We start from the raw sequence: 7,491 nt of genomic DNA, 5'->3' as shown, positions 1-7,491 counted from the left end.
TGTTGATTTTCTGTCTGGATGATCTGTCCATTGGTATTAATGGGGTGTTGAGGTCCCCTACTATTATTGTATTGTTGTTGATGTCTCCTTTTAGTTCTGTTAATAGTTTCTTTACAAATTTTGGTGCTCCTGTGTTGGGTGCGTATATATTTATAAGTGTTATGTCATCTTGGTGGAGCATCCCTTTTATCATTATATAATGCCCCTCTTTGTCTTTCTTTATCTGTTTTGCTTTGAAGTCTACTTTGTCTGATATAAGTATGGCAACACCTGCTTTCTTTTGTTCATTATTAGCTTGAGTATTGTCTTCCATCCCTTCACTCTGAGTCTGTGTTTGTCTTTGGGGCTGAGGTGTGTTTCCTGGAGGCAGCATATTGTTGGATCTTGTTCTTTGATCCGTCCTGCCACTCTGTGTCTTTTGATTGGAGAGTTCAATCCATTTACATTTAGAGTGATTATTGAAACGTAGGGGCCTACTGCTGCCATTTTATCACTTGTTTTCCAGTTCTTTTGCATTTCATTTGTTTCTTGTCCCATGATTTTTGGATTCCTAGTTCAAGTAGGTAACTTTCTGTATTCACTTTCTTCTTATTTGTAATTTGTGTCTTTATTCTTGTTATTTGTTTAGTGGTTACCAGGTGGTTTGTATAACACATCTTGTAGATGAGATAGTCCTTTTTATGATAGCCTCTTATTTCCTTAAATTAAAACATTCCATCCCTTTTCTCTTCCCCTTCTAGGTTGTTATTGTCAGAAATTTTTTTTCTTTTCTTTTTTGTGTTGTGAATTTGTGGTTAAAATGACTTGGTTATATTTATTCTTGGTGTTTCTGTTCCATTTATCTTTAATGTTTTATTTAACTTTTGCTAACCTGTCCTGATGGAGAGCTGCTACTTTGTGTTATTGTCCTCCTGCTTATCTCCTTTGTTCTGGATTTTGTAACCCTTTTCCTTTTTTGAATTTTCAGGTATGAGGTTTTTCCTGAGCATTTTTTGAAGAGGAGGTTTTGTGGCAATGAACTCACTTAACTTTTGTTTATCTGGGAAAGTTTTTATTTCTCCATCGTATTTGAAGGATATTTTCACTGGGTAAAGTATTCTTGGCTGCAGGTTTTCGTCCTTCAGAGTTTTGAATATTTCATTCCAATCTCTTCTAGCCTGTAAGGTATCTCCTGAGAAATCTGCTGATAGCCTTATGGGGTTTCCTTTGTAAGTTATTTTCTTCTGCCTGGCTGCCCTTAGTATTTTCTCTTTGTCATTGACTTTTGCTAGCTTCACTACTATATGCCTTGGGGTTGGTCTTCTTGCATTAAAAAAGTTTGGAGGTCACATAAAGTTCCATCTCTCTTCTCAAGTTTGGAAAGTTCTCAGCCATTATTTCTTTGAACAGGCCGTCTGCCCTCTTCTCCTTCTCTTCTCCCTCTGGTATACCTATAACCCTTATGTTGCATCTCCTAATTGAGTCGGATAATTCTTGGAGAGTTTCTTCATTTCTTTTTAGTCTTAGTTCTCTCTCCTCCTCTGTCTGCAGCATTTCTATATTCCTATCCTCCAAATTGCTAATTCTGTCCTCCATATTATTGACCCCACTATTCAGAGAGTCCAGATTTTTCTTAATCTCCTCCATTGTGTTCTTCATCTCTAGTTCTTCTTTATAGTATCAAGCTCTTTTGTGACATAGCTCCTGAACTCATTGAGTTGTCTATCTGAATTCTCTTTTAACTTGTTGAGTTTTTAAATAATGACTGTTTTGAAATCATCGTCATTTAGGTTATAGATTTCATTGTCTTTGGGATTGTTTTCTGGGTGCTTATCATTTTCCTTCTGTTCTGGAGATTGAATATATTTTTTCATACTGCTTGATGGTGTGGATTTGTGCCTCTGCATAGAGATAGAGTTTAGTCACTGCTTCCACTTGTTGCAACTGGTGTGTGGGCGGGAGCAGCTGTTTAGACTGCACCAACCAGGAACCCTGTCAGCTGTTACTGACTGGACCTGGGCCCCTCCTCGTAGTCACAGTGGCCCTGTGGGGTCCCTCATCAGTTGTGGGGACAATCACAAGGGGGCCTCAGGCTGCTGGTGCCTACTGTTGCAGCCCACCTAGATGCGCTCCCTCCTTGGGGTCTGCAGTGGTGTTATGGGCTTTCCCAGCATCCAGGAGCAGGATCACCTATAATCTCAGCTTTGTCACTGTCAGAGCCCACAAAATCACACTTGTCCACTATAGGTCCCTTCAGAACTATGGGTATCTTCTACAGTCTGGGGTTAGCTCACCTAGCTGTGCTACTTTTGCCCCAGGGCCTTCCAGCCTTGTGATTGCCAGTCAGGACCTCTCCACTAGTGCTGTGCAGAGGCTTTCTCTGAGGCTGCTGTGGGAACCTGGAGTTCCCCCCTGGGCCATGTAGCCATTCCACTGGAGCTCCACCCAGCCCCACACCACTCTCATGGAATCTCTGGGAGCCCCTTGCCTCGTCTGGGACATGGCCAGAGTCCGTGGGCCTGGCAGTGGCTGGTGGGCTGCTGCCTTGCGGGAATTCTGCTCTTGGGAACTTCCTGGTGTTCCAAATGCTAGGTGGGGTCTCCATGCTAATGGCGAGCAGAGGCTTTCCCTGCTGGTGGGTGCGGGACCCTGCAGTTTCCCCCTGGGCCGTGGAGCCAGGTGCTGGAGCTCCACCCAGTCCTCAAGCACATCCACGGGAAGTCTGGGCACCTCCTGCACCATCCCGTGCACAGCCGGAGACCGTGGGCTCGGCAGCGGCTGGTGGGCTGGTGCCCTGCTGGGGAATCTGCTCTCTGGGAGCTTCCCTTTGTTCTGGTTGCTGGGCGGTGCCTCCCTGCTAATGGCGAGCAGAGGCCTTCCCTGCCGTATGCCCTGCATATTTTATGGGACTGTGAATACGATGACTTTTACTCCTGTGATTAGGTTATGTTATATGGCTCAGTTGAATTTAGGAGAGAGAGATTATCTGGGTGAGTCAGACCTAATCATAGGAGCCCTTTAAATTTGGGTAAGAGGTCAGAGACAGAGGAAATCAAAGATTGGAAGCATGAGAGGGATACTAGGAGTCCTTGCTGGACTGGGGATGCAGGCACCATGTGGCAAAGATTGTGACTTGCCTCTAGGAGGTGAGAGAATCCCTGCCTGACAGCCAGTTGGGAAATTGGACTCATTTTTGCCTTTGAAAGGAACTGAATTCCGCCAATAACCTGAATGAGTTTGGAAGCATAGTTTTCTCTAGATCCTCTAGACAGGAACTCTGCATGGTCCAAGCCTTGACTTCAGCCTTGTGTTCTCTCTGTGATACAGTCAACATGGTTTATGAATATTGATGTTGACCTTGATGACCTGGATGAAGTAGTGTTTGTGAGGCTTCTCCACTGTAAAGTGACCTCCCCATCACTTCCTCTCATACTGTCCTCTTTTGGAGGAAGTCACTATGCACAGACCACACCTAAGGAGTAGGAAATTATAGTCTTCCTACTTAAGGGTGTGGCTGGTTTATTTTAAACTTCATTTTTTTCTCACTTCTCGATAGTTTTCTAATACATCCTTTTAAAAAATGGCTTAATGTGGATGTCCAATTGGATGGTGGGGTAGGTGTGCTGAGGAGGCTTTGCCCAGCACAAGGGCTGAGTGTTGTCTGCCACAATGGCCGAGGTTCTAGAATGGCTGGAGCTATAGCTTTTAGGCAGAGGCGCATTTAACCCTCTTGTAGGAGGAGATATTTAAAAAAAAACCTAATTTTTTTGAGGTCATATTGGCTTATAACACTATGAATTTCATGTGTGTCCCTCCCAAAGCTGTACACTCGGTGGAAGAGGATGACCTTCCCCGATAGAGGATGACCATTCTTCATCAAGGGTAAATGAGTAGTTGTGCTCCTCTGCTAGAACCTCCAAACGAGGTCTCATGGAGACAGATTTTTGCTCATGGAATTCATGTCATTGGGATTCAAGGGACTACCTCAAGTGGTAAATTGGTCTCTGAAGGAGGGAATCAGAAAGTTGGCAATTGTAGCCTCTCCTGAGGGTTGGGGAACTGGGCTGCACGGCAGCATCTTCTACTGAGAGGAGAGCACTGACAGTTTTCTGATCCATCTAACATCTGGGATTAATGACTCCTCTGAGGCTGATTTGGCCTCCCCACTTCAAAGATGGGAAGCGAGTGCCATTCTAAGGTTGGATTTGATGGTAAACTACTGCTTCAAATGTCATGTGAAGGCTTACACTCTTCTCCTCCCTTGTACCTATTGTACAGTTCTGTATTATCTGGTCTCTTCAAGCAGTATAACAGTGTAATTCTTTTGAAACTTAAGAGTAACAATTAATAGACTTCAATTTTGGATATATACTGTCCAATTGAGGAAGATACAATAAAATAAAAAGCAAAACAGCAACAACAGCAAAACCTCAAAACACCTTGTCATATACCAAAAGAAAGAAAACAATGATCAAAGTATGAAAACAGAAAGTGTGCAACAATTCTCAGAAAAGACTCTCCACCATTCTCACCCTAATGTTAATCAGATCATATTGCTTCCGTATCAAATAACTTTCATTATACTTTGGAATAAAATTCAAATTCCTTCCCAGGACTTTGTAAGGCAATTCCATTCTAAGCCTTGTTTGTTATGATCCAGCCATCCTGGCTGTTTGGCTGGCTCTGTTTCCTCTTTCATTCCTCAGATTAACTGTCACTTGTTCTGAGAATGACTGAATCAATGGAGCATTAGGTTTGCACTTCGCAATAACTTTGTGAGGTGTAATGTGGATAGGATTGGACAGGCTGGTTTAATTCAGAGAGTGTGGCTTTTGAGTTGGAACAGACTTGGAATGGTGGCTTTGACCACTTAGTAGCTGTATATTTTCAGGCAAGTCAGTTCATCTCTGTGGACTGCCATTTCCTCTCTGTACACGATGGATAATATCTTCCTCATAGCTTTTGTTTTGCCCTGAGGTGGAAAGAATTGACTTGAGTGAAGTGCCTAGAATAGTTCTTAGTATTGATTATGCATTCAAATATTGAAAGCTGAAAAAAACAGCTTATTGAGGTATAATTGATTTACAAAAACTGCACATATTTTATGTATACAATTTGATGAGTTTTGACATATGTTTACACCTATGAAACCATGACCACAATCAGCTCCTCTTCTTTAATCCTCAACAGTCCTCTAAAGCACGGCATCTCTTAGCTGCTGACTATAATGCATACAAGCCCTCTCTCCTTAGACAGTATGGATCCTTTTTAGGAATTACTTAAGGGAAAATTAGTATATTTGAGAAAGTTGTCCTCACAGTTATATTGGACCCTTAGGGTAGGAGGATATGGTCATGGTTAAGGTCATGCATCTTAGTGTTGGGCACATGGGAGTTTGTGTCTTGTCTCTAATATCAACTCTGGGTGAGTTCTTTAACCCCTCTGAAACTTGGTTACCTCATCTGTAAGGTGGAAGTGACTGCAGTGTGATAATATTATATCATAGAATCATTCTGGGAATTAAATATGTTGTATAGAGCTTGGGACATGAAAAGCACTCATCAGATTGTAGCACTAATTATATAGCTGCCCCTGAGGGATCCCTTGCCTCTTGAGGACTAAGTTAATGGAGTTCAGTGCCCCCATTTCACAACCTGCAGAAGCTTAAGTTATCATGGAGATTTCTGCACATCTTTAAGAGGTGTAAATCCTCGTGGTCATCTCCGCCTCTGGATTCCTGTTTCTGAGAATGCCAAATAGGGGCTCCACCTCATTGACCTAGAATTGATTTTTTTTTCCAGAAACTGCAGAAAGTAGAATTAATATGTTGGAGAAATTTGTCTTTACAGCCACGTATGCACCCTTAAGGAGCAGGATAAGGGTTAAGAGCAAAAACCATAATTGTCAGAACAGATTTCGATCCCTAGATCTGAGGTTAAGAGTTGTTTGTTCTTCAACAAGATATTTGGACTTTTTGATTCTCATTTGTCACATCAGAGAGATAGAAATGATGAGTTTGCATTTTTTAATCAAAGAGTTAGTAGAGAATTAGTATGATAACGTATGTAAAGTATCTAGTGGTTCTTCTACTGTTAAGCACTCTGGGTTTGGTGGCTGTTATTACATAGTCTAAACATCAGCAGGATCTCTGCTGAAAATCCAGGTAAGATCAGATAGTCCCTCAACTCCATGGTCAGTGGAAATTTTAACCCTTGCTAATATTTCTGCAAATCCAGGAGGCTTGTAATCTTATTGTGACCTCTGTCTATAAGTTTATGCTTGTGTTATTCTCTACATTGATCCAGATGTGCAGCTAAGCCCTTCCCCAGTTACTCACATATGGTTGTTCTTCATGGAGTAGAGTTTACTAAAGATGTTCGGAATATATGTTTGTGTGTATGTTTTGAGTTGGAGTCAATACTTTCATAACAAGAACAATTTCTAACTGATCCTTCATCAGCCGTTATAAACATCCTTTGACAAGCCTACTATTGGGAAGTTTTCATTTCTGCTTAATCTCTACATAGTCTCCAATTCCTCCCAGCTGGTTGACTCCTCTCTCCTACACATCTTCATATGAGAATAATGGAGAAAAGCCTCTTATCTTTTGTGTTCTTCCTATGACCACCACCTGCCTCTGTGAACCAACTCTGGAGGGGCAGCAAAATTACATATTCATGAATTTTGCACTTTGCCCTGAATAACCTTCCATTGTCTGAACCAGGTTCCGGCTCTGTAGGGCATGACGATGCTTTCATTCTTATTCCTTTGTGAAATCTGTTTGTGCAGCTAAGATTTACATCTTTTCTTTTTTCTTGTGAATTCTTACAATAAATCTCTGTGACAATGTTGAATTTTACCTGAGTCCCATGGTCCTGGAAAGCAGTGACAGTTACAGAAATCCCCCCAGCCTTTCATGTTCTGGAAAATGGCTGAACTTTGACCCACTCTCAGCCAGAGTCAGCACACAACCCCTCCATAATGGCCCATCAGAAGCATCGACTGACTTCAGGGAAAAACTTTCCCTGGTCAACTATCCAATCTTACTACTGTCACCAGCTCATCTCACTTCTACACACGTAGTTATTTTTAGCTTCATTCACTTCTCCCTATAGAAGAAAAGTCCTTTCCTGCCTGACCCTTGCAGACATATGGTTGGGGTATTCTCCCAATTGCAATATCCCCCTTCTCCCTATTGCTATAGACCCTTCCACACCTCCTGCAATAATCTTTTCAAATAAAGTCTCTCCTTACTTAAGCCTGGAGTTATTTTTTACTTGATACCTGTCACTTCAAGGAATGTGTGTTCCTCTGTACCTTGCAAACTAAAACAACTCAAATGACACAAAATTTCACTTAAAAGCTTGTATTGCCTATGCTATTCTGTTTCCTTAGGCTCCCACAGATTTTTGCCCATCAGATTTTTGGCTTATCATCTAGGACAAAATCTTCGTTTATAAATCCAGAAGGCTAATATATGGTGGACAAGAAATAGAAATTTGTTGCATGAAC

This window comes from Equus quagga, chromosome 1 (assembly GCF_021613505.1).
Source record: "Equus quagga isolate Etosha38 chromosome 1, UCLA_HA_Equagga_1.0, whole genome shotgun sequence".
Taxonomy (NCBI): domain Eukaryota; kingdom Metazoa; phylum Chordata; class Mammalia; order Perissodactyla; family Equidae; genus Equus; species Equus quagga.
The sequence above is the reverse complement of the archived record's forward strand: the minus strand, read 5'-3'. Positions refer to the sequence as shown.